Source organism: Cyclopterus lumpus, chromosome 14, assembly GCF_009769545.1.
Source record: "Cyclopterus lumpus isolate fCycLum1 chromosome 14, fCycLum1.pri, whole genome shotgun sequence".
Lineage (NCBI taxonomy): Eukaryota > Metazoa > Chordata > Actinopteri > Perciformes > Cyclopteridae > Cyclopterus > Cyclopterus lumpus.
The window spans coordinates 19,370,825-19,381,061 of record NC_046979.1 but is presented as its reverse complement, the minus strand read 5'-3'; positions in this window follow the sequence as shown (position 1 = coordinate 19,381,061).

The window sequence follows — 10,237 nt, the reverse complement described above, 5'->3', positions numbered from 1 at the left end:
GTGTAATATTTGTAGAATTGGTCCAAACATCCATCCAAAATTGCAGACACGGAGAATTGTTAAGCTCAGGACATAAAAACACATTCAGAGCTCCACAATATGAGGAAATGATGCGATAATGTTTTGGAATATTGCACTAACAATATCACTAGCGATAAATAAACAAATATTTAAGCCTTTCTGCTGCATTCAGTATACTGTTAAAATGTGTTGCATAAAAATATGAAAGGAAATTATTTCAAAACACTGAACTGAATACAGAGCACCAGCAAAGAAGAATGATTACATTATAAAATGCAGTTTTCTACCGATACTCTTCGACTAACTCAACATAGCGATGGCCATGAATACAAATATATATTGTGCAGCCCGAGAACACACGCAACCTTCACCCAGTGCCATCTTGTGACTCAGCGTGCATGAACATCATACTAGACAGAGAGAGTGTGCTGGATTCCAGGAGTGTGTCTCTCTCACACCTTCAGCCCTTTACCAGTAGTAGAGCTTTAAGATACTGTAGAGAGAGAAACCATCCATCCATCCATCCATCCATTTTCAATACCGCTTATCCTCATTAGGGTCGCGGGGCGCTGGAGCCTATCCCAGCTGACATAGGGCGAAGGCAGGGGACACCCTGGACAGGCCGCCAGTCCATCGAGGGCACATGTAGGGACATACAACCATTCACTCTCACATTCACACCTATGGGACATTTAGAGATCAATTAACCTGCAGCATGTCTTTGGACTGTGGGAGGAAGCCGGAGAGTCCGGAGAGAACCCACGCTGCCACGGGGAGAACATGCAAACTCCACACAGAAGGACCGCTCCGACCGGGAATTGAACCCGCGGCCCTCTTGCTGTGAGGCGACAGTGCTAGCCACTACACCACCGTGCAGCCCAGAGAGAAACCAATTAAAAGATAAATAAAAAGAAGAAAACCCTTTTCTTGCTCCCATGCAAAAGACTGAAAGTACATTTCAGCATGTTTCAGGAACCCATGTCCCAGACTGCCGTGTTGTTCTTACACTCTTGTGTATAATATATAGTGCCACACCGTGGGAATTGGAAATGTCAGCATTTGTCATCTTATTTACCTTTGCGGAGGGCCGTTTTCCCAGCCGACATTGTCGGAGGCCCAATAGAACACACTCCCCGCTCCTCAGAAATATTGCCGTATTAATCATGTATTTTAATTTGCTCGCGTCCCCATGTTGCTCTTTTCTGCTTATGAGGTTAACCTGTGTTTGTGTACAGTTTGCAACACATTGCATTAATAATATGCTGCTGTGATTCTGGACCAAGTTAGCGCAGCACAATGATTAAAACCGTCCTCATCAGCAAGTAATACACGAGGGGATGCCAAAGTCATTAAAAGTCTCTAATACTCTATAATTTCCTCCAGATAATCAAACTGAATAATGGAGTGGTTGTAAATGCCTTGGGCTGCTCTTATTAATCAGCTACTGAGGGCGTGTGTGTTTGTGTGTGTCCACATGCGTGCTCGTTAGAACTATAGTGTCTATTCGAAATGTACAACGAATGGAAGATCGAATCTTTGTCATCTTTGTCTGTATGTGTTGTCTGAATAAAGTAATAGCCATTTACAAAATGATTTATAAGGAGAAATATTGCTCATTCATCTAAGAGAGCAATGTATTTTCATAGGTTTTATTGTTTGATAGAGGCTCTGTCACGGCTTGGCCGTGACTCTCATCCCTTTCTCTCTTTTCCTTGTTTGTCCCCTGTTGGCTTCCGGCAACTGGCAATCGGCAATCATCTCCACACCTGCACGTCATCTCCGGCACCTGTCTCCAATCACATCATCAAGTCCTCCCTGTTAAAACACCCTGGCTTCCAACCCATCCAATTTCATCTCAGAACATTGTATCCTAAGCTTCTACGATCATTTTCGTATTACTATTTCAAGTCAGTTCAAGGCATCAGATTGAGGAGAGCAAAACGACAGAGAATTGATTTTACTAAACTAATTGGGTCAGAGAGGCTTAGTGAAATGTGCTTTGTGCTTTAAAGACCATTTACCCTTCTTAGCCACCATTGAATACTGGTTATTGAGATGTTATCACTACACATGTACAGTAAAGGGTCCAAGCTTTCTGCAGGGTTATTTATGTCACAGTAATGGGCAACCTTTGAGAGCAAAAGGCTTTTTCCAAGGGCGTTTCTACAGTATTTACAGATGTCCAGCTGAACAGACACTGAAAACAGCTGAAATGGGAAATAAAAGGGCACACCTGAAAATGTGACCCTCATCAATTTAGGCGGTTCGTCGATTGTATTAATAATAATAATTAATAATGTACACATTCTAAAAGTCTTCCTTGAACGTGTTTGCGTTCCTGTAAATAAGAAGTGAAGCTTTAAAGGGGCACCATTCATCCCATGATCTTCCATGAAAAACTCCCCAAACCTTTCATGGGGAAAAAAGGGAAGAAACCTTCAGGAGAGCAACAGAGGAGGATCCCTCTCCCCGGATGGACAGAAGCAATAGATGTCATGTGTACAGATGAACAGCATTAGAGCACAATGAATATGACTTATGAATAATGAGTAGCAGGCATGGACCACAACAATCCATAGAACAAAAGGAGGTAGAGAGGAGGGGCATCAGCAGAGCCATGGCAGGAGGCAGGGCCACGGAGCACTAATATATATATATATATATATATATATATATATATATATATATATATATATATATATATATATATATATATATATATATATATATATATATATATATATATATATATATATGGCATTGCCAATGTGTGTGGGAAGTGAATCCATATTCATCAAGACATGATTGATTGGATTTGCACCGACAGTAGGTGTGTACACATCTGAGAAATAACATTCACACAGATCATCATCATCATCATCATCATCATCAGGTGGTTGTTTTCTGTGTAATGTGAACAGCAACTGCTAGTAGACACAGCAGCGGAGTGGAAACAAATGGGGTAATAGCTAAAACACAGAGGTGTAGATCCTTTTAATGGCCACCTTCATTAACGGAAGTTCTGCTTCTCTGCAGTGAGATAACTCCGTTTCTGATTATTACCCTCGTCAACTACTGTCACTCTCACAACCTCATGAAGTACATCATGTCAATCTGCTATTGCGATCACAACAATTTATTTACATCAGCTCACCACAACCCTCGCCTCCGACATGTCAAAATGGTATTCTTCACAGGCCATTTACCCTGTTCTGTTCTCCGCCGTGCTCCGCGCAGTGTGCTGCAGAGATGTGAAAGGTCGGGGCTTCAAGGGGCCTGTGGAAGACAAACAGATCTAGGTTTCTCATCCTACAAGGTTCCGGGGTTGTAATGCCACATTGCAGAGCACCAGCGTCCAAAAATCCACTCAAAGCTAAGCCGCTAGCCCTCGGGTGGTCAGCATGATTACACTAATACGATTAACCCTTTTCTATCCTGTCTGGATTAAAATATTGGTTAGCTGAATTAGAGAGAAACATATTTTAGTCTTAAATGATTAAAGAGATTATCAGCTCCAGACTAACTGGACCTATCCTGCAAACACACACACGCGCACACACGCAAGCATGCACACTCACATGCACGCGTGCACACACACACACCGCCACACACACACCCTCTGTAATACATGAATGAAGGGCGCATTGCAAACCAGTAACCTATTGCATCACAGACGATGAGGATCCCTCAATCCGTCATCTATACTTCATCTTCACCTGAAATGTGAGCTCTTCATTTAACCCATACTGAACATGAAGAGCACGGGCCGCTAAGTTGGTAAACATCTTAGTTTCAGGATGTTTCTTTGGAGAGGCTTGTTTCTATAAACCCTACAACAGTATTGTAGCTAGAAGAGGATCCCGGTTGTGCTCCATATTATCCCAGTTTACATGTTGCCTCTACACATTTTCAATATTAGATAGACAGAGACACACTGACTCCACCAGTCTAACCGCCCCCCTGTGTCTGCCTCGGTTGTTTGTCCCCTCCGCCTTGAACCAGCTGAGTAGAAACCTGCTGATGATAGACTTGGGTTGTGGTTAAGAGGAAGTGACAGTGTGATGAGTTCTAGACAACACGCAGCATTCTGGGGTAATGCCTATATTTGTAGCCCAGCGGGCCGAGCCATAACACTTACCATTTAATAAGCAACAGCCTGCAGGGAGCCCTGGGCTTATTCATCCTCCAGTAGCTTTCTGCTTAACACACAGCACTCTGCTGGGAGCAGGAGCAGGCCAGCCAGCTGAGAGCTTCTCCTGGCCAAGGACACAATAACAGCGCTGGACTGGCCCGGCTGGAGCATCGGTGCTGTCGCTCTTAGAGTGTCTGTGTGTTCAGTCATGTGTGCCACATGTGTCTGGATTTCACACCTGAGACTGACTCATGTTTACTGAAGTGATAAATGCATCAGTGGTCACATGTACTTGTGCTGACCTATCTGTTGGCCAGACAATGGGTTACATGCAGTAGGTTAAGCTGGATGTATGGCCTCTGTTTGCATGAATAAACTGACAGTATGTTGGCTACTTGTGTGTCCTCATAGAACATCCCATCTGCAAAAAAAGCAAATGGCAAGAAAGAAGAAAGAAAATGAGATGAAGAACTTAAAGTGCCGGGGATTTACAATGGTGTTATGGTTTTTAAGCCATCTCTGTACAGCTTTGGCTTCTTTAGGCTCTTGGAAAAACAAATCTTCTTACAGCTCAGTCGGTCTGATGAGACCACAGAACTTCCAGAGTCTCCCATGTGCCTTCTGGCAAATTGCAGCCCAGATATCATCTGAGTTTGTGTGACTGACTTCCTCCTTCTCATAACAGTTGTTCTATGAACAGTCTCTCCAAGATGAGCCACTGAAGCTTGGAGCTCCTTCAGCACGCTCACTCAGCTTTTAAAGGACAGCCAGCTTGATTCTCTGTTGGTCAGATCATAAATCTGAATGCAATCCCCCTTTTTGTCATCCAGCTGTTCTGAGGACCTCCTCCAGTCCAGAGGGAGACGGTGGCAGTGTATCTATGTCTGTGGACTACTAGACTATGGGAGGAGTAAAGATAACCTATGTGTCTCGTAGACCGATGTATTTACACCTTTTCAATATCTGGCTTGAATGCGTCTCACAGCACTTCTGTAGGTAGATTTCAATCTGTCTGCTTCCTGGATGCATTTATACATAGCTTTTTATAAAGATAAGATCTGCACAAGAAGCATACAGTGTAAATGGGGTACATCCTTACATTTGAGTTACAGAATGATACAGAAGTCTAAGTTTGCCATTTAGGTTTTGTGAATTCCACTTTCTACATTTACATGCAGTTGCACAAGCAACGTTTGTGAGGTGACTGGTTAAGATTCAGTGAATACACAATATCGTTTTTTCTTTATTCAGACCTCAATATATCCTCTTGGTTGAGTCGCCAGATAATTCCCAGTTTTTTCCAATCAGTATTCAGAGCAGGTGGTCACCCTGGGATTCTCCTCTAGTCAACACCCATTTCTCCTGCATTGATGTCTCATCTCTCCTGCTGTCTTTGCCTGATGCTCCGTGTCTATTTCCTTCTCTCCTCCGTTCTTTTGCCCCGGGCAACACCTCTCTCCTAAGACAGAGATGTGATGGGTAGTGCTTGTGTGGAGAAGAGTGATGGAGCTTTTGCGACACAGCAGATGTTGAGTAAAAGCAGCTTGTTACACCAGGTACTTTTCCTTTCTGTAACAGATGGAAAGTATTGCTATCTTGTGGCCTTTGTTTTCAGATCTGAAGGAAAGATGGCTCTTGTCACACACGGGGAAAAGGTGATGGTATTGTTTCTCTTCTCATCAGATACAGCAAGCAATTAAATTTCACGTCATAATTGTTAACTACATGTATTGTAGAGCATGCTGAGCAGAGTAGAGCGGAGTTTGTCATCCCTTTATCCTGCTATTTATCCTGCTCTAGTTTCTTTATTAAACTACACTGGTAGATAAATGCTTTCCTCTTCCATCCAGGCTAAAACGTGTTATATAAAAGCTGTTCTTTTGCACTTTCCCTAAGGCCCATTTCCTCTTCTTTTCTGAGGCTGCTAGCAAGGATAAATCACTGCTTGGAAAGAATCCTGTGCCACCATGACTTATGGGCCATAATCCTCCATTATGCATTGACAAGGCATCCCAAACACAAAAAGCGTATCCCTCTCTCTACACACAATGTAAAAGGATGAAGGAAATGGGACTGTATTTCCTAATGCCTTTCATCCTCAGTTCTCTATCAAGTTCTCTTTTCCTCGACAGGCCCTGGCAAGCCGCCCTCTTACATTTGTTGCAAGAATTAGATTATCTTCTTATCAGATGAAGTGCAAGTCCCACAAAGTTCACCTTCCACAGAGGTGATGTCAGTTGTTTAGGCAGCAAATTGTGCAGCTGCTAAAACATGTGAGAGAAAGGTTTGACCAGTTCTACCCTTAAAGTTGGAGTGTGGGGGAAGTAGGGGAGCGTTGACTGTAACTGAATTACAGGCTTCCACTCACTGCTTTTACCTATAAACCTAGTTTCCCTTGAGCTCCACTTGAAATGAAACAATGTCACTCCAACACTTCACTGATGTGACAGTAACTGAGGCTAAAAAGTGTCCTTAGCCCAGAGGATCAGAGAGGATGCTTGGCTCTTAAATGCCTTACTGCAGTCTTTTCTCATGTACCCACGGATCACTGCCAAAATCTGCCTGATCTGTGAGAGAATGGAGCTGAATGAGATATTATCTGTGCAGACCCCTTGATGGAGAGATAAAGGAGTTGTCTGTTACACCGTAAAGACTAGAAAGGTGAAATACCAATGCTCTGATTATTCTGTATTGCGCCATTTTGACTTTGATAGATGGACTCTTTTTAAAACGGCGATGACATTTTCCACTTCACACAGTACTATCCTCCTGACACTATAGTTACGACTACTGTCACTGCACTTCACCAAAGGTCCGTGCTGTGCAACAGGGTGAAATCCTATCACATGGAGCCTGGCTGACATACATAGGAGGCTTTGCTTGGATTAGACAACCATAGAGCTTCTCAGCCTCGATGACATCACTGGGTTTGTTTACACCAACAGGGTTTAGCATAAATCTGTTGGCTTAAAGTGCCTAATAGCGTCATCGGTATCCAGTAGCAACAAGATAACAGAGCCAAATCAGATCTTTAAAAATGCCCATTTATTCAGTGATCAATTCACCATATTCACACAGAAAGGACAAAAGCTTTTTTTTAGAAGGGGCACTTGAGCGATTTTAGTATTGCAAGTTTGAGGAACTCGCAAGAAGAAGAATGGACAAAATCCAAAAGGTAGAAACCAATGTAATATTGGTATATTAACTCTGCTTCCTTTTTCCTTTGTGCCTTCACGTCTCATAGGGTCCATTGGACCTGGCTGTGTCTGATGCCTCCTGCCTGGTGAGCCCCCCCCTCTACCTCCTTCTGTTTCATGGATTGGAGGTCCATTCATACATTGTCATATTCATGTAATGTGTTTATGTAACTCTGTAATGCTGTTCATTCTGTACACATGACATCTATTGCTTCTGTCCATCAGGGAGAGGGATCCTCCTCTGTTGCTCTCCTGAAGGTTTCTTCCCTTTTTTCCCTGTCAAAGGTTATTTTTGGAGAGTTTTTCCTGATCCGATGTGAGGTCCTGGGACAGGGATGTCGTATGTGTACAGATTGTAAAGCCCTCTGAGGCAAATTTGTAATTTGTGATATTGGGCTATACAAAATAAACTGAATTGAATTGAAATATATGTTATACCTTTAGTGCCATAGTAAGGATCAAACTCCAAAAAACACTGGATCCCACATTTCTCTCATGGCAACTAATTTTTTAACAGAACCTTCCTGCCTAAAAAAGTTTAGTCTCAAACTCATGCCAAGATAATTCTGATGACATCATCTGTGTAATTTATTCAGAGGTTGGCCCCTCCAGAGCCACAGAAGACATCCTCCAAATGTTTTCACAGGCTGTGTAGTGCTCTCTGTGAGGAGTAAACCAACTAGCTCGCTCCACACATGTCTTGATGACCTCCTGATGTTAAACTCAGACAAAACTGAAGTTATTTTACTAGGCCCAGATATTAGGCTCCTCAGAAATTAATTATCTAATGATATAGTTTCTGTAGATGGCATTGCCCTGGCATCCAGCACCACCATAAATAATCTCTGAGTTATCGTTGATCGGGACTTTTCCTTTAACTCCCACATAAAACAAATCTCAAGGACTGCATTTGTTCACCTACGTAACATTTAACAAATCGGGGACATCTAGTCTCAAAGCTATGCAGAAAAATGAGTTACCGTGTTTGTTACTGGATTACTGCAACTCCTTATTATCAGGCTGCTATACGTCTCTTAAGTTCCTCCAGTTGATCCAGTTGTGGCAGAATGAACTGATCAAGTAATCAAAGACTCAAATAACTGTTTCTATGGAAACATTGACACATATAACACCTATATCAGATGGCTATGTTCACCAAGCATTTGGTGAGTTTTGGAGTATGACAAGTACCCCAAATATACGCCCCAAAGATCTAAAATAAAGCCCAACTATAGCGCTCCTCCTCCCGCACCAGCTCTGGCTCTTTCCCCGCTAGCGAGGTGACGTCCACGTCCCTAGAGCTCGGCTCACCAGGTTTCTCTGGTCCGGGCGAGGTAGCTTCATTCCGTTCATCAGGGTTTTTTGACATATACATACACATACGTACCTAGACATATATAAATAATATTGATTTCGTTGCGTTTCTAAGGACGCTCCTCAGCCTGACCTCTTCCACGACAGTAATCGGCCTGCAGTCCGCTGCTCTCCACTTGGCCGAGGCATGTGATCATCGTTCCTGCGTTGGTTCATCACAGTTCTCCCGCACGCCGCAGTAGTCTGACGAAGTTTCGCTCCACTGGTTGTTTCAATGCTGTGTGACGCCTTTAAGACGTAAACGTTACTTCATGCTCGTAGTCCTCCGGTGATGAGATAACTCCAGTTTGAGTGGTTACAAATAACTTTGCTTTTATCAACTACGCCGTCTGGTAGAGATTTAAAATGAAAATGTCCATTTAAAAGTACATTTCTTCATGTTCTCGGTCAATGTGTGCAGCATTAAGCTCCTCCCAATGCAAAGAGAAAAATGCCGTTAAACGCATGATGAAATTATTGTCGGCGTTAATGGATTGCTGCGTTAACGCATTAATAACGCGTTTACGTGCCCATCCCTAATAAATATATATATATATATATATATATACACATATATACAGTACATACACACAGCATATTACATTATTACAATGATTACAGCACAGCTTTGACTGCTGGTAGAATTACAGGCATGGGGGATGATGGAAACGAGAATAAAAATGGTTGTGTAAGCTCTAAAGTAACTGTTAAATCATGTGTTTTGCAACAGCTAAACACAGCTATTCAAATTATGAATGTGTCAGCAAGGAGCATATTTTTCACATATACAATTTCCCTGTCTACAAGGTGACAGACTGGAGTTGACTGCTGTAAAATTGAGTTATGCTACAAGTCATTGTGGGTAAAATCTCTCTATGTAAGCACCCACACAGCAGAAAAGTACATTTGTGAATAATAGCGGGCTGCCTGACAGACAGCGTGGGGAGAGGGGTGGGGGAGGCCTTGTATGGCACACACAAAATAACACATCTAGATCATATCCACCGGCCAACATAGCTTGTGTACAGCACAACCCAGCTGGAGTGATATTCAGCTGTACAAAACAAGGAAGAGTCTGAGTGTTAAACCCCTCAAAAATAAGATTAAATAACATAATGGAGCAAACTTTAATTACATCTAATTAAATTACATCTACAGCATCATGACTCATCTCATGTTCAAGTATTCTCTCTCTCTGCATCAGGGCTATTTCCTTTCACTAGCAATGCTTACTTTATTGGCAAACAAGATAATCAAAGAACAGGAAAACCGGAGTACTTAATGACGAGCGATTTATCCCCTACACGTCTCATTTCCGCGGGAAATTCATTAAAATTTGTTTACAAGAGAGAGGGTGTTTTATGTTCTTCTCACTCTCTATAATTAGTCTCAGCCTCAAGGTCGTTATGTCTTCAAAAGCAATATTAGCATAGATACCGTAAGCAAGTACAAAGAATTTAGGTTTTTTTGAAACAGGAACGCTGCTGATAAGTGGGCCAGCACGGCAACAAGACATGCAGGATTTATGGCATCG